The 24,124-nt window shown below is 49.2% G+C and overlaps 1 protein-coding gene across 1 annotated transcript in view; it reads left to right on the top strand.

The window, feature by feature from the left end:
• Window positions 1-6,116: 6,116 nt before the first annotated feature.
• LOC140903081 (excitatory amino acid transporter 1) overlaps window positions 6,117-24,124 on the top strand; it is a 124,208-nt gene continuing 106,200 nt past the window's right edge. Inside the window, exon 1 of the mRNA XM_073323802.2 lies at window positions 6,117-6,287. The gene's annotated coding sequence lies outside the window, so the exon portion shown is untranslated. The remainder of the gene's footprint in view (window positions 6,288-24,124) is intronic.

The following is a 24,124-nucleotide window of genomic DNA, read 5'->3' as shown; positions in this document are numbered from 1 at the left end:
CCATGTGATACCAAAAAGTTGTCTGGCTGATGGTCTGTCTGTCTCTCTCTTCTCCAGCTCTATCCTGGACCTCTGAGAAACCTTCCTGGCACCTGTTTTGCCAAACCCGATACATTTCCTGGAAAAGTTTCAGACAAATCAGCATTCAAAAAAAAAATTCACTGAAAAATTCTCAACCAGCTCCATTGTTGAGTGCCTTCCACATGAGTCCCAAGGCCCTGAATTTGACATCGTGTCCTATGGGGAGCCAGCCTGGAGAGTGGAGATTAGATCTGATGTGTTCACGATGCTTTGTGTTGCTGAGGCGACACACTGCCATATTCTACACTAAGTGGAGTTTTCTGAGGGCTTGTGGTTGCATTCCAAGTACATGGGGTTGCTGTAGCCCAGATGGGAAGTGACAAAAGCAGTCCTGCTATTCACTGCGGGAAGGCACTGCACAGCTGGAACCCAGTGAACTGCAAAATCCAGGCCTGCTATTATCACTAGCAGCTTGGATTCAGTTTAAAGAGACCAGGAACCTATTTTGTAACTTTGAGGTGTCTTGAGATAGTCCCAGGCACAAGCCCCAATAATATCTGAGTCTGGGTATCACAGGGCAAGGCTGGTGTGAGGAAAGACGCTGTAAGTGAAATTTGTCAGACATCAGTCATTCTCGGCATGTGGGAGACAGACACCAAACCGGCCACTATTTTTAGTCTGAAGGGGGGAAATAGAGCAGGTTGTAAAGGGCTAAACTGAGATTTAAATTTAATGTGAGCAGTGGGTGGTGGCAAAAGACAATTATCATAGAATCATAGAACATCAGGGTTGGAAGGGACCTCAGGAGGTCATCTAGTCCAACCCCCTGCTCAAAGCAGGACCAATCCCCAATTAAATCATCCCAGCCAGGGCTTTGTCAAGCCTGACCTTAAAAACTTCTAAGGAAGGAGATTCTACCACCTCCCTAGGTAACGCATTCCAGTGTTTCACCACCCTCCTAGTGAAAAAGTTTTTCCTAACATCCAACCTAAACCTCCCCCACTGCAATTTGAGACCATTACTCCTTGTCCTGTCCTCTTCTACCACTGAGAATAGTCTAGAACCATCCTCTCTGGAACCACCTCTCAGGTAGTTGAAAGCAGCTATCAAATCCCCCCTCATTCTTCTCTTCTGCAGACTAAACAATCCCAGTTCCCTCAGCTTCTCCTCATAAGTCATGTGTTCCAGACCCCTAATCATTTTTGTTGCCCTTCGCTGGACTCTCTCCAATTTCTCCACATCCTTCTTGTAGTGTGGGGCCCAAAACTGGACACAGTACTCCAGATGAGGCCTCACCTCATAGAGGCCTCACCTCATAGAATAGAGGGGAACAATCACGTCCCTCGATCTGCTCGCTATGCCCCTCCTTATACATCTCAAAATGCCATTGGCCTTCTTGGCAACAAGGGCACACTGCTGGCTCATATCCAGCTTCTCGTCCACTGTCACCCCTAGGTCCTTTTCCGCAGAACTGCTGCCTAGCCATTCGGTCCCTAGTCTGTAGCTGTGCATTGGGTTCTTCCATCCTAAGTGCAGGACCCTGCACTTATCCTTATTGAACCTCATCAGATTTCTTTTGGCCCAATCCTCCAATTTGTCTAGGTCCCTCTGTATCCTATCCCTGCCCTCCAGCATATCTACCACTCCTCCCAGTTTAGTATCATCTGCAAATTTGCTGAGAGTGCAATCCACACCATCCTCCAGATCATTTATGAAGATATTGAACAAAACCAGCCCCAGGACCGACCCTTGGGGCACTCCACTTGACACCGGCTGCCAACTAGACATGGAGCCATTGATCACTACCCGTTGAGCCCGACAATCTAGCCAACTTTCTACCCACCTTATGGTGCATTCATCCAGCCCATACTTCTTTAACTTACTGACAAGAATACTGTGGGAGACCGTGTCAAAAGCTTTGCTAAAGTCAAGAAAAGTCCTATGTTAGTTAAATGTTAATTACTAATAATAGATGTATCCAATCAAGAAGACACTGTCAGGTATTGCCTAGCATACATGTCACCTTTGTCCCCTGCTGGATAGAGTCAGAATTGCTCCACTGTCATGTGACCTATGAGGCATAACAGCTAGAGAAGATCAGCTTAGGTTCCCCTCATGAGGGTTTTTTGCTTTCCCCTTCCTGGCTTCTGAATTATTTATTCCCAGGCCAGCTGCTGAAGCAAGGAGTCAGCCCTGTGGGCTAGATAAGTGGCTCTCAACCTTTCCAGATTAGTGTGCCCCTTTCCAGATTAGTGTGCCCCTTTGTCTTGCAAACCCCAAGTTTCACCTAATTTAAAAACTACTTGCTTACAAAATCAGACATAAAAATTAAAAAGTGTCACAGCACACTATTACTGAAAAATTGCTTGCTTTCCCATTGTTACCATATAATTATCAAATAAATCAATTGGAATATAAATCTTGTATTTACATTTCAGTGTATAGTATAGAGAGCAGTATAAACAAGTCGTATGAAATTTTAGTTTGTACTGACTTCACTAGTGCTTTTTATGTTGCCTGTTGTACAACTAGGCAAATGTCTAAATGAGTTGATGGACCCCAGGAAGACCTCTGCGTACCCCCAGGGGTACGTGTACCCCTGGTTGAGAACCACTGGGCTAGAGCAGCAGCAGAGATAGCTGAGAAATTGCAGCAGAGATCTCTAATTGCAGCAGAGATAACCGAGAAAAGAAGCATAAACTGCTGTGCAAAAGGTGACCTCCCAGCCCCTGGACTGCTTGTCTGATTTCCTTTCTACTAAACTTCTGTGTTCCCCCCCCTCACATCTACCCCTGCTGCCCTCATGGGGTGGGTGTGCAGGCTCCTCTGAGAGCCAAGGAGCAGGCCAGTTGGCTCCAGGCACACTCTTGCCTGCCACCTGCTCTCTCCTCCCTCAGCAAGAACAATTGCTCAGTTCTATCGACATATCTCAACACATGCTTAGGAAGCACGATACAGACTGAACGTTGGGCTGTCCTGCGTCGCACCAAGAGTGTATGTTTTCTGGGCACCTGGTCTGTTTCTGATATCCTGTGGAAGAAGCCTCAGCCACCACAGGCTAGCTGTCCAGCCTGGTTACACAGCGCTGGAGAGCAGCCTGTCCAGGTTGGAGGCTGCTCGATCACATAACACCTTTTTGTTTGATGCCAGATCTTGCTGCTTTTGCTCAGTGAAGGGGACTGGCAGCATGGAGGGGAAACTTCTCCCTTCTAGCCACTCATCACAGGTAGAACAATTCATTCAGTAACAAGAACAGGCCTTAGAAGATAAAAGGAAACTGGAGGGTTTACAAAAGTGCAGTCAGGCCTTTCAGGTCTCAATCCCACCCCTAGTCTGCAGCATCCATCTAGGCCCTAGGCAGCTCTCCCAGGTACTGAGATGCCAGCAGAAGCCTGGTGGCAATTTAGGTTCTGCTGTGTCCATTCTTCCTTCATCAACAAGCCCAGGAGTTTCATAGAGTTTAAGGCCAGAAGGGACTGTTAGATCAAGTCTGACCTCCTGTAAAACACAGGCCAATACATTTCATCCAGACACCACATATTGTGGCCAGTGGTTTTAGTTAAAACATTTCAGTGTGGAGACTGATGTGTCACCATTGCCCAAGTGTCTAGGTGAGACATGCCCACGTGATCCCAGCAGGTGTCCATGTCCCAAGCTGCAGAGAAAGGCAAAAAACCCCAGGGTCCCTGCCAATGTGACCTGAGGGAGAATTCCTTCTCAACTCCATGAGTGGCAGTCAGTCTGACCCTGAGCATGTGAGCAGACACACAAGCCCGGCACCTAGAAAGAAGATTCTTTCTACCACCTGAGAGCCTGGCGCCCCCCCATCCAGTCTCTTGTCTCCAGCTGTGACAGTCCCTGATGCTTCAGAGGAAGGTGGGGGAAAAAAGCCTGGAATACATCTGGCCAATTGTGCCCTGGGGTATTCCTGAAGCATGAGATTTGATGATAGTCACTGTCATAATGTGGAGCTGCAAGTGTTGGGAGCAGACTGTAAACAGCTGTGAAGCTCTTTTGTTCCTAACAGCTTCCGGGAACTTTAGGTCTTGGCCCATCTCTCTGTGGCACCCGGGGTGGAGAATGGGACAACTCCTGAGCTCCCGGAGAGCCTTGTAAAGGTGCCAGGGAACAAAGCCTGGCTTCCTCACCTAGAGGAAAGTTAGAAAATTCGGAGATTTAGAGAAACACCAGAAACCAAAGAAGAAAGAGAGATGGGGGATTGGGGTGGGGTGGCAGTTCTGGGGAGCTCTTAGAGCTTGGAAATGTCCAGGGTTTTATACAGGTTAATGTATGTTCTGGATATTGCGCTGGGCCAGTAACATGATGGATGGCTCTGTAGTGAGATGGCTTTAAGAGTTATTCAGCTCTGAAGGGCCTGGGCCTGAACCCAGTGGTGCAGTGTCCAGCAGAATTGCTCCCATACAGAGGAGCAGATTGGTTGTGGTGCTGCCTGCCTGCCTGCTACTCCCTTGTGCCTGATTTGGGTGATGTTGGCAGCTCTGAGAGCTCGAGAGCCAGCAGCAGGTTTATTTTCATCATGTGAGACCAGATGCCTCTCTTGGGAGACAATGTGAAGTGTAATTTGGGCGGCTTGTCTCAAGCAGGGAGCTGTGTCCGTGGCACAGGGAGAGAGGAAGAGGGGTGACAGAATGAGCCCTTCAGTACCTCCACCTCAAGAGCACACAGGAGCTTTGTCAGTGAGACTCAGGCCTCTGAGTGGGCAGTGCTGGACAGCTGCTTGGGCTTTCTGGAGGCATCCCAGGAGGTGCCTCTAAGGGGCTCTTCTTGCCTCTCCTCCTGCTCAGTGTTTACATGAAGCTGCAGGGTGTCTGCTGCTGCAGTGTTGCTGTTCAGCTCAACTTTTCTCCTTCCCATTGAGCATAGATTATAGTTTCAGTAACTCACCAAGATCGGATGGACCAGGCTGGGTCTCGGCTCGTGTGAGGCAGAGTTGGTGCTTGCTGGCAGGCGAATGGTGGGAGGCTAGGCCATGGGCACACACACTAAGCCAGTGGTTTACCTCCTCCCAACCAGACGAGTCAAATCACCCACAGGAGTTCATCTCCCACCTAGGGTGTGATTTTGTAACTACTTAGCTGGATGTTGAACCCAGAGCATTCAGCACAAGCCCCAGAGCTACAAGAGAACTCCACTAGCCTTCAGGCTCTTATCTCCACTTGGGCCAGCTTCTAGAGGGACATGTGATCACGTGCACTCCTGCAGCACACTGCAGACATGGAGCTGCTGCTGCTGACCTTCCAGCCCTAAAACTTGTGTCTGGGAGATACGGCTCTCCCTGTGCCTCGTTGCAGGAGCTGTGATTGGCTGGGAAGTGCTTTCTCTTGTCCCCTAAACTGTATGCTTGAGGTAGTACTTTTATCTCCGTGTTTAGAGTGCCCAGCTGCCATGGGAAAGGGAGCTCTAGGAATCTGTGTTTAATAAAGCAGTGATGAAAGCCAGCGGGAGCTGTGCCTGTTTCCCTGAAGGCAGAGTTTGACTCACAGCTAAAATGTATTGATGATATATTTTCCTTTGCATGAAATGAATGGCATCTGGCTAGTGACATAGCTGATACACACACTACTGTAGATCCCACATGTTAGGACAAGGGCAGAAAATTCACATTTACAGGCCTTGGGCTAAGCTGTGCAGGTGCATCTGGCCTTTGGAGGTCCTGTTTGCATAGATCAGGCTGATGAGAGAAGAAAATCTGGGATCCTTATCTGGTAACTCTCCAGCTGTGGGATCCAAGTGGCTTTCTGAATGCAAGGCAGCCTACCAGAAAGCAGCAGAATAAAGAAATGGGGTGGGATAGAAGCTGGTGCCTCCTGGGAACGCCTTGCACTGTTCTTGCTCCGCTGCCTTCACTGTCACTAACTCTTTTCTGTAGCTTGTGTGCGGAGACAGAGGAACCCAGCCCAGCATTGGCAGTGTTAATTGCAGTGTGGAATCCACGCAGCATCTTGGTGACAGGTGCCTTGAGTCCCCAGCTCCCCCACAATCAGTTCAGATCCTGCAGTCTCCTCCTCCCTGCTACCCCCACCCCCTTCCATGTATCTTAGGAATGATACAGTCATCCTTTTCCTTTCAGAGGAGGCTGCTGAGAGTTCTGGGCTAACGCTGGACCTTCCAAAGAAGAACATTTTGCCTTCTTCCTTTGTGCGGGAGGAACAAAGAAGAAAAGAACAAATGGACTCGCAATAACCCCCAAGAACACAGGCGCGTTTTCAGACCAGAGTCCTGCTGCCCTTTGACACCTGCTTCAGGTGAGTTGTTTTGCCAGTGAAAGCTGTGATTTCCCCACGTGCCAGGGGAAAGCTGCAGGGGTCTGGCGGACACTGTGGGGATGCAGTAATAGAAGGCAAGGGTTTTCCCAGGTGTGTGTGTGAAGGAACTTCTCTCTCAGTGTTCTTTGTAAAGGGGAGCTAACCTGAAGAGAGTGCCTGGGAAAGCACTCTGCCCTGGCTCTGTGGAGGGCTTATGTTACTGGGCTGTATTTTGTGGGGCTAGAGACTAGGGTGAAGCAGATTCCATTAGGGGGCGTCAGTCTGAGGTGGGAGATTATTTTCTTTGTAGATGCCTGCCTTCTGGGAACTGGACTTAGACCCTGGATCAGAGCGAACCAATGTTCAGTCATTACAAAGTGGTCTGGATTGGAACCTAGCTCCCTGATCCATCTGGTTCCCTGTGGGTTCTCTTCCCAGCTTTGCCACTGCCTCACTGAGTGACCTTGGGCAGGTCCCTTACCCTCTCTGTGCCGCAGCTTCCCTGCTTGTGGGGTAACCATTGCTACCCACGCTGTACGTGTTGGGGAAGGTCTAGGTGGGGATTGTTGTACAGTACTCTCTTAGAGGCAAACAGAAGAGGCGATATTGTTTGGTATGGAGAGGAAAGAGTAAACAAGGGAAAGGAGGCATTTCCTAGACCTTCGCAGACAGGACACCCCTGCTGGGTAGGTTCATGCCCAGCTCAGAGCCAGCCGAGCTCCCCCATCATTGTACTGCGGAAAGGAGCTGCTCCAAACATCACACAGCAGAGACACTGCTCTTTCCAGTGAGCCTCAAACGTGGCCCCACAGAGCCACCACAGGGCAAGTGTGGGTACGCAGTGGCCCAGACACAGCCCAGCAGAGCCCCTCAGCCTCTTTCCTGAGACTCCCAAGAAGGGCAAGTTAGTGCCAAAGTGCAGGAATCATTTGCTGTCCACACCAGTTCCCAGGCAACTGACCAGAGCTCCAAGGGTAACTATCTCGCTAGGGCAGTAGCCCTGTCTGCCTGGCCTCTCCTTGTGGGGACAGAACACCGCTTCCCTTCTGCCTTTGCCCCTTCTTTCCTTCTGCCCTCTCCCCGCGGCCTGGAGACCTCCCCTCCCTTCTGCCATCTGCCCGGGCCTGGTGCTGGAGAACTTCCCTCCACTCTGCCCCCGGTGCTGCAGCACTCCCCTCCCTTCTGTCATCTGCCCCCGGTGCTGGAGAACTCCCCTCCCTTCTGCCCTCTTTCCCCAGCTCTGGAGAACTCCCCTCCCCTCTGCCCCCTGCGCTGGAGAACTCCCCTCCCTTCTGCCTTCTGTCCCTGGTGCTGGAGAACTTCCCCCCCTTCTGCCCTCTGCCCATGGTGCTGGAGAACTCCCCTCCCCTCTGCCTTTTGCCCCCAGCACTGGAGAACTCCCTCCCCTCTGCCTTCTGCCCCTGGCGCTGGAGAACTCCCGTCCCTTCTGCCCGGAGATCTCCAGTGTTCCCAGAGGAGTTAACTTCCGTCCCCAGGGAAGCAGCCAACACACATTCTCTCTGTAACCCCCTGCTCCATGCAGGGGGTACCTCTCTTTCGCCTTGTAAGTTAGTATCTACCTATTGTATGCTGACCCCACTAGTCTCCTGGGGTCCCATACTCCCCCTCTCGCACTCCTTTAGGGTGCCTCATTGCTGCTGCCTGGGAGGGGTTTCATGGCCGCCCCCACAGAATATGCTGGTTCTGTGTGGGACACAATAGCAGCGTTTTCTGGAGATGGGAGAAGTGGTCTCAAATGTGCTGATTATTCCCAAGGTCTCTGGCTACTTCCTAGCTCCAAAGAAAGCTGAGGCAGTGGGAGTGGAGAGGAGAGGAGTCTGGGAAGGGCTGTGTGTCACTGAGGTGAGGTGGGCTCAGTGGACTCACTTGACTCTGGGACCTGTTCCCAGGGCTGAGCTCTTTGGTGGCAAATGAGGCAGGGTGGTGCAAAGGGGGGTTCCTTCCAGCCGGAGTGAGAGCACAGGTTTCCCTGCTAGCTTCACACACATTAGATTAAAGGATTGCTGCTTCAGGATGCCGAGCCGTTTCTTTCATTGAATCCCACCCACTCTGATTATCTTGAATGAGGTTTTGCAATGGGCGTTTCAAATTGGGCTGGCTTTGGCACTTCTTGGGAAGAGGCTGTATGGTCTGCTAATTCGAGTAGTGCCCTGTCTACACTCAGGGTTCTCCCCCTGTTGCTCTAGTTCGGGTGCACCCCTGCTGGTGCGAGTAATAATGGGAAGATGAGGGTACGTGAGCCACCAGGCTTTTAACCATTGTATAAACCTGCTCAGAGCAATGAGAGGTGGTCCGCTTTGCCCTAGTACTCCCACCCCAGTGCTCAAGCATTGGTGGGAGAATTTGACAAACTCCGGAGTGCCCATGCTGCCCAAAGTACTGGAAAGCCAGGATTCCTGGGTTCTGATTCTGGCATTACTGTCGGCTCCCTGGGTGACCTTTCTCAAGACACTTCCTCTCTTGGTGCCTCCTTTTCCCCCTGTACAATGGAAATAATGATACTCACCAGCCCTTGGAAAGTGCTTTGAGATGTAAATGCAAAGTGTTGTCAATCAGCTCCATATCATAATCGTTCATGGTTTTGTTACAATGAGAGCAACAAGCCCTTCTCACTTATTCCAGGGTGTCGGTGAGGGGAAGTCCCTGGGCTTCCCTCTGGTCTACGATATGCCAAAAGATGCAATACAAGCACTTAGTTCAATATGTAACACGTAGGGCAAAGCACTCAGCAGTCCCCTCTCACCTTGTGTCCCTGCCTGACCAGAATGACCAGCTGGGCCAGTTGTGTGTCTGTCCTTTGCTTCCAGTTGGACAAGGCTATGGAAAGGGAGTTATTGGCTGAGGCTCCAAAGGTTTTTATTGATTGATTGAATTGCTGCCCCCTTTTTGCTCATGTTGCTTGGTAGCTGATCCCCTCTGTGCCTGGGACCTCTGGGTTTGTCCTTGTGCCACAGCCTTGCTCAGGGCTTGGCGCGCAAGGAACTGCTGCCGTGGTTGGTATTGGTGATTGTGCAGCACAACGCCTCCTCCAGCAAGTGCCTCGCTGGAGAGTTACACACACACACACGAACAAAAGGAGAAGGGCATTCACTGAGTCACCCCAGTGAGCGCATGGGGGAAGAAACTGACCCCTCACATTCAAATTTAGTCTCTCACGGGCCTTAAAAGGGGGAAAAGCCCCGCTGGAATTGTGGTGCTCTCCTAAGGGCACCCAGAACCGTAAGCTACTGTATTACCTCTTTGCCGGAGTTTACAGTGTGTGTCCGCTCCCTGCCACACCCATCTGTCTGCATCACCAGCCAACTCCTTGAGACTCTGCCAGTCTAAACCTTCCCTTGCAAGTAACATTCAGTGCCCCAGGATGTCTCTCTGCAGTGTCCAGTCCCTCTCACTGGACACTCACAGAAATTTACCAAGGGGCACTGCCTCCAGAGAGACAGTGCGCACCCCAGCCTATTAGCTTAGCTGAGGACACACACTTCACTTTGATATACAGCACTGAAATGGTTTATAGTCAAACTAAGAATAGATTTATTAATAAAGAGCATGGATTTAAGTGACACTAAGATAGAGTAATAGAGACAAAAATGGTTCCAGATAAAACAGAAGTACAAACACGCTTTGTAGAGTCTAAAATTTAAGATTACAATCCCGGTTGCAGGCAGTTTTGAACCTATAGTCAGTTCTCAGCATCTTCAACCCACATGGCTGAAGGATCTGTCTTTCACAGATTCCAAGAGCACTGGCTTCTTTTGTCCCTTGGGTGATAGATAACTAAGGGGTTCTCTCTCCTTCTTTTTATAGTCCAGTAAATCTTTCAAATGGATTCTTCTGAAGTGTATCTCCAGATAAGGATTTTTTCCCCTGCTGCATGTGCTCCAGGAAGCTGACACCATGCTGTCTTCCTCATCCTCTGGACAATCTGCTTTTTCAGTTGGTTTAAATGTGTAGGTGTAAATATACTTTCATTCTCCTTGGGATCACCTTGCTTAATTTATAACAGAGACAGAGGCAAACAGACAAAAGAATATTCCTTTGTCTAGGACAGTCTTGTTCATCAGCTCCACTTGGATTGTGCTTTGTCTAAACACATTTTAGTAATTTATTTTCCTCAGGCATAAATAATTCTTAATACACAACCTGTACATACATCATGCAATGATATTCATGACCAGTATGTTCCCAGTTTTTATATGATACCTTGCAAGATACTATTTGGATAAATATTATGATACACGCAATGTGTTACATGTAGTGAGTTTGTCAGGCCTGGCAACAGTTTAGTTACAGGCAGTGAACCCTTTGTCAGAGGGCAGTGAGGCCTCCTGTTGTGTTAGTTCTTCTAGGATTTTGCTCACCAGGAGCAGCCTCTCTTTTTAAGGGGACGTAGCATGGGCCACTGGGGATTTGCTTTGCTGGCTGCCCCATTGCCACTAGGACAGCTGTGGAGTAGCCAGGTTGAGGCACTCTCTTCTGTCCCAGGACAACAAATGGAGTTGTGTTGTGTGCACACAGCAACTGGTTTTCTCTGCCTGCCCATTACTGTGGCGCTGCACAAAATTAAAGAGCAAGAGAGAAAAGGAGCCTGGACCACAACATAGCCATGTGCCATTGTATTTGTGCACCTGAACCTACCACCCTGCTAACTGTGTGTGTATCAGAGCATGCTGGGAAAATCTGGACAGCTATCCCACACTGCCTGTGCGAGTGACTGCACACCCAGCGTACAAGCTGGGAACAGGAAGTGCAGAGGCAGAGTAAACAGGAAAGATAATGAAAATAGTTATCTGAATGTCACCAAAATTCTCACAAAGTTTGGCTTGAAAGTTGGGCCAAGGTTTGAGGGCTAGGGATGGGTAGGGTGACATATTTCCCTATGCTGAATACAGGACACCTGGTAAAATTACTTGTATTCAAGCGCGTTCAACGGCAATCAGTCATGCAAATGTTCAAACTAACATCAAGGTGACTGAGCCCCTGTTAAAAGAAATACTGCTAGTTGGATTCTTTTCATTTACCTTTGTATGTTTAAGACTTTAGCGCTCACACAGGGAGGGGTGACACCCCCCCACACACACACACAGAGGGAGAGGGGTCACACACACACACACACACCTACCTCTCTCACACTGACCCGACCTCCCTGCCTGCGCTCTGCACCCTTCATACCTGACTGGGCCCCCAGGACAGACCTGCCTCTCCTGGAACCTGGCACCACATCTTCCAGAGGCAACAAGTCGGGGGGCACACAGGGTCACATGCCCCCTCTCCCCAGATTTGTGCCAGGGTTCACATCAGAATGTGGCCGGCAGCAGCCTTTTGGCACTGTGCGGGAGGGAAGGGATGGGAGCTGCTTCCAGCCTCAGGAGAGTAGGGGAGAGGGAAGGGAAGACCTGGCCCGTGTCTTTGCAGAGCTCATCTCTCCCCCACCGCTCCTGTGTGGCTGGAAGCAGCTTGTCCCTTCCTGCCCGCACAGTGCCATAGAATCATAGAATAACAGAGTTGGAAGGGACCTCTGGAGGCCATCTAGTCCAACCCCCGGCCCAGAGCAGGACCAATCCCAACTAAATCATCCCAGCCAGGGCTTTGTCAAGCCTGACCTTAAAAACTTCTAAGGAAGGGGATTCCACCACCTCCCTAGGTAACGCATTCCAGTGTTTCACCACCCTCCTAGTGAAAAAGTTTTTCCTAATATCCAACCTAAATCTCCCCCACTACAACTTGAGACCATTACGCCTTGTCCTGTCACCTGCTATCACTGAGAATAGTCTAGATCCATCCTCTTTGGATCCACCTTTCAGATAGTTGAAAGCAGCTATCAAATCCCCCCTTATTCTTCTCTTCTGCAAACTAAACAATCCCAGTTCCCTCAGCCTCTCCTCATAAGTCATGTGTTCCAGACCCCTAATCATTTTTGTTGCCCTTCGCTGGACTCTCTCCAATTTCTCCACATCCTTCTTGTAGTGTGGGGCCCAAAACTGGACACAGTACTCCAGATGAGGCCTCACCAATGTCGAATAGAGGGGAACGATCACGTCCCTCGATCTGCTGGCAATGCCCCTACTTATACACTCCAAAATGCCATTGGCCTTCTTGGCAACAAGGGCACACTGTTGACTCATATCCAGTTTCTATGTGGATTTGGGCAGCAGTGCACAAAACAGATTGTACAAGGTTTGGCTAAAATCTCTCTTCTTCCAACCATGCCGAGCTCTCCTCAGAATCCATCTTTCTTTCTTGGTATCATGACAGTGCAGAGAGTCCCCAGCGAGGATCATGATTCCATTGTGCTGAGCACGGTACCAACACAGCAGAAGAGACCATCTCCGCCCTGAAGAGACAGTTAAAGGAAGCTCTGTTAATCCCATTTTACAGATCAGAGACTAGGGCACAGGGAATTTTCATTATGGCTGGTGATTTGCCCAAGGCAGTGTAGGAAGCCTCTAACAGAGCTGCAAATTGAATCCAATTCTCCGAACTTTGTATCCAGTGCCTTATCCTCAAAAGCACCCTGACTTCTCCAGCAGTGACCCTCCCACCTTGCACTGCATCAGCAATACCTGGCTTGCTCTGCCAAGGCATTTTAAAATGGAATGTCAAGTTCTGAGTTTGGATTGTACAAACCCTGCTGACCATCTCCCACAAGGAGCAGAGTGCACAGGGCCCCTAACAACCCTCTACCTCAGCCAGTGGAGAAACTTGCTTGGTTCTTTTTTAAAGAATCAGGTCCCTGTAAACTCACCTGTGAAGATCCAGTTCCTGAGGTTAACACCAACTGCCCCAAAAGCAGCAGGATCTTACAAGGGGCTGTCCAGAGAGATTTTGTTTATCTTTTACCCTAGAACTCATAGAATGCACAAGACTCTGTGCTGGCCTCACTCAGAGATGTCCTTAGTCAGTCGTGTGTTGTAGCTGGAGTCTTTCTGAGATGATGGGAAATAGGCCAGCTCAGTGAAATTAAACCCCGGTTTATGAAATGGGTTATGTAACAGGCCTGTCCTCTTGCATCATCTGTAAAGCACTTGTCCCTTCAGATCCTTCCAGGCCTTTGAGTGTGTTCATGCCTCTCATGGTATTTGTAGTGTTATCCTTGGTTTGTGGCTCAGCTCCCACCCCTGGTCTGCAGGGGACCCAGGCCATCCCAAAGCCTGCTCATTGCAACCAGAATTTTGGGTGAGAGAGGAATTGCTGGCCCCTCACGTAACAGCAGGTATGTTGGAGTCTTTTGACGCATTTCAGTGTTTGCAAATGGATTTATTTCTGAGTCTTCACTGGCCCTTCGGGGAGTTTCTTGTGCTAGGGAGCCCTGCGCTGTTGTAGCTCCAGAACAGGCTCCTCTCCAATGGGGCTGGCAGAACCCAGCACCATCTGAGGGGGTGTGAAACTTCTGAGATTTCCTTGCTGTACAGACAATTGGAAAGACATTATTGCTCTGTTTTTTTTTAAAAGATCTACCCTCAGAATGAGCTTGGGGAAGTTCTGGGGCCTGTGTTACACGTGAGCTTGGCAGAGTTCCAGTTGTTTCTGAGTTTGACAATTAATATGGATTGTTATTTTTTTTAAAAAAATTAGTTTTTAACTATTTTTATTTGTACAGTGGCTGGAAATTAAGGAGGTGGGGTTGGGCTTTGGGTAGTGCCGACAGCGGGGCTGCAGGGGGTTCCCAGCACTAAGAGCAGGACTGCAGGGGGCTCCCTGGTAGGGCAGGGGCCCAAGACACCTGGGCACAAGGTGCAGAAGAGACTGTGGAGCAGAGCCCCCAGCCAGGGGCATGTCCACAGGGGAGGCCATCCCACTGCTGAACAGCTCCTGCCTGGGGAGGGCTTCTACGCCTCTGACTGGTGAGTGAGCAAGGCCATGACAGCAGAGCTGCAAAGGGCTACATGCATGGCCACTGGGCCAGCGACACTGGATCCCTGCAGTCACAAGGGTGTAGGGAGGGCTGTAGTCCTGGCAGGACATAACAGAGACCCTGCAGTTGTGGGCACGAGGAGGAGTCCCTGCTGTGGGGGAGGCCACTTGGTGCTGAATGGCTGCTGACTGGGACAGAGCCATTCAGCAGTGGGCCAGAGTCTCTGCTCCTTCCAGTTCTGGCCCAGAGTCTCTGCTCTCCATGGCCAGGACTGCACCCATCCCTGCACCGTGTGCCTGCGGGAATCAGGTGTCACTGGCCCTGCAGCAGCAAAGGGAGCCCTCTGCATCGCCGCTGTCAGAGCACGGGAACGGGTCTGTGACAATGGGGCTGCGGCTGGGGACACGCGATCCTTGCAAACCCAAGGCGTGGGGGGAGGTTGCACTCCTGTTGACTGTTACTGAGCAATATATTTTTCATCGATTTCAGTGTGTCAGCAGAAATAGATGTTTTCTGACATCTGTCAATTAAAATCTAATCCTGCCAAGCCTGCTTATCCAGGGGCGCAGACTAGATGATCACACTGGTCCCGTCTGGCCTTGGAAACTAGGACTCTGTGCTGCTTCCTGGACCAACAGCAATAAACCAAAACCCAGCAGCGCTGAGAACTCATGCTCCAAACTGAGAACTTGTACTCCAGCAGCCTCCCCTTGGCTTGCTTACAAAAATGGGTCTCTCAGTTCCAAAATCACTGAGTTTGGGAGTATTGCGGTTATGTGGGAGCAGATTACCAGAAATAGCAGAGCCCAATGCAGTATGCATAGACAGGGGAGAGCAAGTGCATTTTACCTACCCAATGGGGGCATTGTATAAGCTCTCAAGACTATTTCATTGCATTTTTAAGGGGTATGACTGCAGCCCACTCTCAAGTGAACCAGCTTTTGCAAGGGGTTCCACATTTTAACAGAATCCAGTTCTGTTCCACGGGCTGCAAAGGCAGGCAATTTTCTACAGGTGAGAGAGAGACTGCTCCTTCAAATACTCTGTAGACTAAGGGAAAGTGTGGAGCTGGGAATCAGGAGGCTGTGTGTTCAGGCCTCACCTCTACTGACTGCTCTTTCTGTTTCCACGCTCTTATTATTGACCAGAACCTCATACCCTGGAGTAGAGTCCTTGAAGAGCTAGGTGGCCTAGTGCTTAGTGCACCCAGTTTTTTGTCTCCCAGACAAAAGGGGGCAGAAACGTCTGGTTCCTGCCCCTAGGCCAGAAGAATCACAGCCTCGGTCGGTTTTGGGGCCTTGGTCTCAACCAGCTGTGGTAGGGGGACCCAGAGCCTCTCTTCACCTGGTCTCAGGCCAGGCCCTATTTGGGACTGTACCAGCAGAGTCCTCTACAACAAAACTCCTAGTCTGCTCTCCTGGGTCACTTCCTACTTGTACTCGCCTTCAGTTTGGGGTGCAGTCCCCTGCAGTCCAAACAATCAGGAACTTCAGAGTTCAAAACTGAGCCAGGTTCTCCAAAGGGTGTTGCAGAAGGCACTGCCAGGGGATGTCCTCAGTACTGGGGGCTCATCTCAGGCTCAGCTTTCTGTCTGGCTTTGTTCTAGGAGAGGGCTTATCTTTCCTCCAGCCCATTTACCTCCCCCGTAACCTGGGCTTCTGGGGTCTTTAATTTGCTTCTCCAGCCAGAGTGTACTCTGCAGGCCTGGGAAGAGGGGGATTGGCCCAGGATTGTCCTTGAGCCCTTTTAGGCCCAGTGCAGGCTTCACATACCCAACCTATCCTTCCCTACTTTACAAATAGGTCCACACAGTTAACTGGACATTGTTACTGAAACGTGCCTGGGAAGAGAACCCAGGTCTCCAGCAAGACCAGGCTAAGTTTTAGCTACTTGGCTGCACTGCCTTTCCCATTGGGTATGCCACATGTATGTCTAGTTAGTCTGGCTCTAACCACTGCACCACATTCTGCTGTCAGCCCCAGTGATAGAACTCAGGAGCACTGCTCTCCAGTAGTTTACTTCTGACTAGCAAATAGCTGTTTCACCCACTGTCAGAATCATAGAATCATATACTATTAGGGTTGGAAGAGACCTCAGGAGGTCATCTAGTCCAATCCCCTGCTCAAAACAGGACCAACACCAACTAAATCATCCCAGCCAGGCCTTAAAAACCTCTAAGGAGCCACGGCAGCGCTTTAACATAGGCTGTGTATGTTACTGGCTGGCACTTCTTACTGGTGCACCATGCTGGCCCACTTCCACCTCTGGTTCCAGTGCATTCTTGTGTACTTTATCTAATCCAGTTTCATGTTAGGTAGGACTCTTCTCATTGCCTTTTTGGATACTATTCAGCAGTATAATAGGTCTCTCCATTCACCCCAAATTTTCCTTAGCTCAGTTTCACACCATAACTACAGACCAGTCAGCCTCACCTTAGTCCCTGGAAAAATCATGGAGCAGGTCCTCAAGGAATCCATTTTGAAGCACTTGGAGGAGAGTAAGGTGCTCAGGACCAGTCAACGTGGATTCATCAAGGGCAAGTCATGCCTGACCAACCTGATTGCCTTCTATGATGAGATAACTGGCTCTGTGGATGAAGGGAAAGCAGTGGACATGATATACCTTGATTTAGCAAAGCTTTTGATATGGTCTCCCACAGTATTCTTGCTAGCAAGTTAAAGAAGTATGGATTGGATGAATGGACTATAAGGGGATAGAAAGCTGGCTAGATTCTCAGGCTCAACGGGTAGTGATGAACGGCTCGATGTCTAGTTGGCAGCTGGTATCAAGCGGCGTGCCCCAGGGATTGGTTCTGGGGCCAGTTATGTTCAACATCTTCATTAATGATCTGGATGATGGGATGGATTACAGCCTCAGCAAGTTTGCAGATGACACTAAGCTGGGTGGAGAGGTAGATATGCTGGAGGGTAGCGATAGGGTCCAGAGTGACCTAGACAGATTGGAGGATTGGGCCAAAAGAAATCTGATGAGGTTCAACAAGGAGAAGTGCAGAGTCCTGCACTTAGGACTAGAGACCGAGTGACTAGGCAGCAGTTCTGCAGAAAAGGACCCAGGGGTTACAGTGGACGAGAAGCTGGATATGAGTCAACAGTGTGCCCTTGTTGCCAAGAAGGCTAACAGCATTTTGGGCTGTATAAGCATTGCTGGCAGATCGAGGGACGTGATCGTTTCCCTCTATTTGGCATTGGTGAGGCCTCATCTGGAGTACTGTGTCCAGTTTTGGGCCCCACACTACAAGAAGGATGTGGAAAAATTGGAAAGAGTCCAGCAGAGGGCAACACAAATAATTAGCGGGCTGGAGCACATGATTTATGAGGAGAGGCTGAGGGAACTGGGATTATTTAGTCTGCAGAGGAGAAGAATGAGGGGGATTTGATAGCTGCTTTCAACTCCATGAAAGGGGGTTCCAAAGAGGATGGATCTAGACTGTTCTCAGTGGTCGCTGATGACAGAACGAGGAGTAATGGTCTCAAGTTGCCGTGGGGGAGGTTAAGGTTGGATATTAGGAAAAACTTTTCACTAGGACAGTGGTGAAACACTGGAATGGGTTACCTAGGGAGGTGGTGGAATCTCTTTCCTAAGAGGTTTTTAAGGTCAGGCTTGACAAAGCCCTGGCTGGGATGATTTATTTGGGGATTGGTCTGCTTTGAGCAGGGGGTTGGACTAGATGACCTCCTGAGGTCCTTTCCAACCCTGATATTCTATGATTCTAGATGACCTCCTGAGGTCTCTTCCTAATCTTCTATGATAACTCTTAGCTGTAGTCCGCTAGCATTACCCTAAACCAGCCAATCTCAAATCTGATCCACTGCCCTTTTCCTGGTGGACCCCAGAATGCAGCATTTGAGGAAGCAGATCCCGGGAGGATGGAACATTTAGGAGAGAAGGGGGTCGATCTTATCTGAAGTTGTTCACCTAACACAGTGGCTGGAAAACCACTGCTGGAAACACCTTGTGAGGGATAAACCTCAGCTAGTTCAGAAATTCAGTTTGGAGATTAATCCAAACCTCTTTGTTCTGCAGAATCATACTAGAAATTTCTTAACAACAAAATTTGTGGTGCTTCCTGCCTGGTCAGAAATACTGCAAGAACAGGTTTCAGAGTAACAGCCGTGTTAGTCTGTATTCGCAAAAAGAAAAGGAGGACTTGTGGCACCTTAGAGACTAACCAATTTATTTGAGCATGAGCTTTCATGAGCTACAGCTCACTATGTATCCGATGAAGTGAGCTGTAGCTCACGAAAGCTCATGCTCAAATAAATTGGTTAGTCTCTAAGGTGCCACTAGTACTGCAAGAACAGTCTGTCTCCCACTATCATTTTGTCATTTTTGGTTCTGATTCCAGCCACAGTCTGGCACTCAGAGGAAAACAAAAATGTAAAATTGAGGGAAATAAACAGAAAATGTTCAATTATCATTGTCAGATATTAACGAAGTTCTTTAGCAGTAGAGCTGGGCAAATAAGTGATTTCTTGGGGTTAGTGGCCAAAACCAAAACAATTTCATTTCAGGTCCAGTGAAGGGAAACGTTTTATTTCAGGGTTGGGTGTTGGTTTTGTTTTGTTAAATCTAGCTAAATTTCTAAACAGAACATCATTTTAGAAACAAAAAGCCTAGGGGGCCCAGAGGATGAAGGAGGAAATTTCATGAGCCCCTAGATGGGATAGCAGCAGGGTCTGTTCTCCCAGTACCCAGTGCTGCCCCACATACTCCCCCAAGGTGTCCAGACACATCTTATTGGCCAAGGGCTTCCCTTCCAGCTTCTGGGCAATGGTCTCCCTGCTCAGAGCAGCTGCATGGCTCCTGGAGCTGGCACCCGGCTCAGGACATCCTGGGGGCAGGCTTTCCCCTTGCTCCTGGTGCTGCAGCTCTGCTGTGAGCCTCTGATGTCCTGCCTGGAGTTTCCATGGCAACTTGGGGCTGGGCTTTCCCCTTGCTCCTGGCCCCAGGCTGCAGCAGCTGCTCCCCTGTGAGGCCCTGGGGTCCAGCCAGAGAGGTTCTGGCCACCCAGCCTTTGTGGGGAAGTTTCACTCGCCTTTGGATGCACACACATACCCAGAAGTTCTCCCAGCCATGCTCAAAGTGACATGTGGGGATGCAGAGGAGCCCAGATGGGGGAGGGAGCCTCTGGAGACCTGGCTGCCCTCCCCTTCCTCCGGGCACTGAGGGGACTTGGCTGTTGATGGCAGATCCTGTTTGCATTGCTGCTGAGGGAAGAGTGACTCTGGCAGGCTCTGGAGCGCTGGGACCGGTATACAGTTTTGGGGCAATGCCCCTGCCTATTATGGTTGAACCTGCCAGGAGCAAAAAGCCCCCACCCAAACAGACTCTGGGGATCATTAGAGCATGCAGGCTGTCCCACCATGACAAGGCAGGGACACCAGAGGACAGGGAGCCACCTAAAGAGGAAGCAAACATCCAGGAGGCAGAAGAAGGTCTTGATATCAACACAGACACACCAACTAAGGAAGTAATCATTCAAGCCATCAGATCCTTTAAAAATGGGAAACCTCCTGGCAGGGATAACTTGAATAAGGAATTGTTCAAGCTAAATCCTGAGTTAGCAGCATCTATCCTGGCCCCTCTGTTGAGCCCGCCAGGTTCTGTTTCTATTGTGACAAAGCTCTGTCCTTGTCTCCATGGGTCCCACATTTCCTGGCAGATTTTGCTAGCCTCAGAGCATCACTGTGACCTTCCACATAACCCTTCTCTCTCTAGAGACAAGGGTCACAGTCTACTGATCCATTTTCATCATAAGCCAGCAAGGAAGGTGAGGAGAAGCCACCCTCCCTTGCACAGTCTCTGTTGTCTCCCAGTCTCAGTGATTAGTCAGGGGGGGGAGGGGGGCAAAAGGGGGAGCCAAGGCCCACCCTCTACTCCAGGCTCCAGCCCAGGGACCCTAATAGTATCAGCTATGGTAGCTGACCTTTTAGAAACATGACACATACAATTCCCTGGGCTACTTCCCCACAGCAGCCCCCACTTCCTCAAGCTCCACTTCACCCTTACCTCAGGGCCTCCTTCCTTGTGCCTGATATGGTGTGTACCGCTCAGTGTCTCCAACAGCACAACTTCCTCCCACAGCTTCTGACATGTCCACCACCTGACTAACTGGGAGGCTTTTAACTAGTTTCAGCCAGTCCCTGATTGGCTTCAGGTGTCCCAATCAACCTAGCCTTCTCCCTGCCTTCTGGAAAGTTCTTAATTGGCCCCAGGTGTCTTAATTGACCTGGAGCAGCTGCCATTTCACTTATCCTGGTACCAGGGATTTGTTTAGCCTGGAGTTAATATAGCTATCTCCCACTACTTTTCTATAGCCATCTGGCCTTGCCCCGTCACACTATTTACATCAGTCTGGGAAAGGGAAAAAGCTGTGGACCAATGGGGTTATAGTGAATATACCAAAGAAAGGAATTCTCAGTGATTGTAATAACTGGCATGGTATCACACCTTTTATCTGTGCCGAGCAAATTATTGTGTAAGATTATAGTCCAGCATATATCAGAGGCAGTTGATAGCATTCTCAGAAAAGACCAAGCCAGTTTTTGGAAAGGGTGTGGAAGCACAGACCAGATCTTCACTCTATGAAACATAATAGAACAATGTTTAGAATGGCAATGGCACCTCTCCATAAACTTCATAGATTTTGAGAAGGTTTTGCTAGCATTCACAGGACCAGCCTATGGCGCATTCTGCAGGCATATGGAATCCCTCTCCATATCATCAACATCATCAAAAGCTTCTATTCCAACTTTACATGCAGTGTTGATCACAGTGAGCTCAGTTTTGAAGTCAAAACAGGAGTACATCACGGATGTGTCATGTCTGCAATCCTCTTCAACATTGCCATTGACAGGGTAATGCAGCATACAACAGAAGATATGCCAAGAGACATTAAATGGACACCCTTCTCATCCCTTGAAGTCCTGGAATTCGCAGATGATCTCGCTCTCCTGTCATATACCCAACACCATATACAAGAAAAAACAACTCAACTCAACACATTCAGCCAGCAAATTGGGCTGAAAATCAACTGCAATAAGACTGATATCATGACCTTTAATATTGCCTCATCAGGATGGATCATAGAATCATAGAACTGGAAGGAACCTTGAGAGGTCATCTAGTCCAGTCCCCTGCACTCAAGGCAGGACTAAGTATTATCCAGACCATCCCTGACAGGTGTTTGTCCAACCTGCTCTTAAAAATCCCCAAAGATGGAGATTCCACAACCTCCCTAGGCAATTTATTTCAGTGCTTAAACATCCTGACAGTTAGGAAATTTTTCTTAATGTCCAGCCTAAACTGCCCTTGCTGCAGTTCAAGCCCATTGCTTCTTGTCCTATCTTCAGAGGTTAAAGAGAATAATTTTTCTCCCTCCTCCTTGTAACAACCTTTTATGTACTTGAAAACTGTTATGTCCCCGCTCAGTCTTCTCTTCTCCAGACTAAACAAACCCAATTTTTTCAGTCTTCCCTCATGGGCCATGTTTTTTAGACCTTTAATAATTTTTGCTGCTCTTTTCTGGACTCTCTCCAATTTGTCCACATATTTTCTGAAATGTGGCTCCCAGAACCGGACACAATACTCCAGTTGAGGCCTAATCAGCATGGAGTAGAGAGGAAGAATTACTTCTTGTGTCTTGCTTACAATACTCCTGCTAATGTATCACAGAATGATGTTTGCTTTTTTTGCAACAGCATTAAACTGTTGACTCACTGGTACCAGATGACAGAACAAGGAGTAATGTTCTCAAGTTGCAGTGGTGGAGGTTTAGGTTGGATATTAGGAAAAACTTGTTCACTAGGAGGGTGATGAAGCACTGGAATGGGTTACCTAGGGAGGTGGTGGAATCGTTAGAGGTTTTTAAGGTCAGGCTTGACAAAGCCCTAGCTGGGATGATTTAGTTGGGGATTGGTCATGCTTTGAGCAGGGTGTTGGACTAGATGACTTCCTGAGGTCCTTTCCAACCCTGATATCCTATGATTTTATGACTCATGTTTAGCTTGTGATCCACTATGACCCCCACATCCCTTTCCACAGTACTCCTTCCTAGGCAGTCATTTCCCATTTTGTATGTGTGCAACTGATTGTTCCTTCCTAAGTGGAGTACTTTGCATTTGTCCTTATTGAATGTCATCCTGTTTACTTCAGACAGTTTCTCCAGTTTGTCCAGATCATTTTGAATTTTAATCCTGTCCTCCAAAGCACTTGCAACCCCTCTCAGCTTGGTATCATCCGCAAACTTTATAAGTGAACTCTCTATGCCATTATATAAATCATTGATGAAGATATTGAACAGAACCGGACCCAGAACCGATCCCTGCAGGACCCCACTCGTTATGCCCTTCCAGCATGACTGTGAACCACTGATAACTACTCTCTGGGAATGATTTTCCAACCAGTTATGAACCCACCTTATAGTAGCTCCATCAAGGTTGTATTTCCCTAGCTTGTTTATGAGAAGGTCATGCAAGACAGTATCAAAAGCCTTACTAAAGTCAAGATATACCACATCTACTGCTTTCCCCCATCCACAAGGCTTGTTACCCTGTCAAAGAAAGCTATCAGGTTGGTTTGACACAATTTGTTCTTGACAAATCCATGCTGACTGTTATTTATCACCTTACTATCTTCTAGGTGTTTGCAAATTGATTGCTTAATTATTTGCTTCATTATCTTTCTGGGTACAGAAGTTAAACTGACTGGTCTGTAATTCCCCGGTGTGATACACCGGCAGCAGGCGAGTGTTTTTTTTGTTTGTTTGTTTTGTTTTGTTTTTTTGAAGCAGAAAAGAATTTTATTTGTATAACACTTACAAAGAATCACCAAAAAAAAAAAATAAAGCAAAACTATGCAACAAAACAAAGGCAAACACAAGGTATAACACATCAGCCTTCAGGAGGGAGAAGTGTTCAGATTAGCCTGGGCCCAGAGCGGGGGGGGCATCCTTGACACTCGTGGTCTTCCACCCTCCTGAGTTACCTGGTGGCCTAGAGCGGGCGAGCTTCCTTGACACTCATGGTCTTCCACCCCCTCGAGTTACCTAGTGCCACGCCCAGTGTCACCGATTATTCCTCTCCTGAGAGTGCCCGACAAGATGGGCAAGGCTGCAGGGTGGGTGGTTTGGGGGTGGGAGGGGACGCATACCATGTGTGATAGGACCCCTCCTAGGTGACAGTAATTATGGTATCCACAGCAGCAACGGCTGGGGCTGGGGTCTCTCGCTCTTCCCCTCAATCAAAGGGTCAGACGGAGGGAACCGGACGGGGTCATCGAGCAGAGAACCTCGGACAGCACCCGCCGCTCCTCGAAGGCGTCAAGGGAGTCGGTGGACGCTGCCCAGAGGAACTCCGCCCGGATACGTGAATGTACTGAGGATCGGGAAAATGGCCCTACAATCACAGGACGCTTCATTAGCCAACCTCCCCTCTCTGGTTTTATAAATGGCTGTTTTAGCTAGGGCTAGGAGGAGGTTAACCAGGAGATTTCGCGATTTTGTGGGGCCATGGATGGGGAGTGTGTAAATAAAAAGGTGAGGGGAAAAGTGTAGCCAAAAGCATAATAAAATATTCGTGAGGAGCCGGAAAAGGGGCTGCAGCCTGGCACACTCTAAATATATGTACGCCAGGTTTCCCTCACGTTGCAAAAAGGGCAAGTATCCGGGGTGGGGGTGAACCGTGTCAAAAACACGCCCGTGCTCACAGCTCCATGAAGGAGCCGCCAACTAATGTCCCCGACGGGCCTCGGGACGAAGGTGGAATACAGGCTGGCCCACCGGGGTTGCTCACCCTCCAAAGGTGGCAGGAGGTCCTGCCACTTTGTATCGGGGCGGGACACCAGGGTGTGGGCGTGAAGGGTGTGAAGCGTGAGTGTGTATAGATATTTCCATGGCGCGATTTGGAAGCTGACTGGCTGCAGTTCATGCAGCTGGCTCGCAGTG

Source organism: Lepidochelys kempii, chromosome 25 (assembly GCF_965140285.1).
Source record: "Lepidochelys kempii isolate rLepKem1 chromosome 25, rLepKem1.hap1, whole genome shotgun sequence".
Taxonomy (NCBI): domain Eukaryota; kingdom Metazoa; phylum Chordata; order Testudines; family Cheloniidae; genus Lepidochelys; species Lepidochelys kempii.
This window is presented reverse-complemented; position numbering and strand designations above follow the sequence as displayed.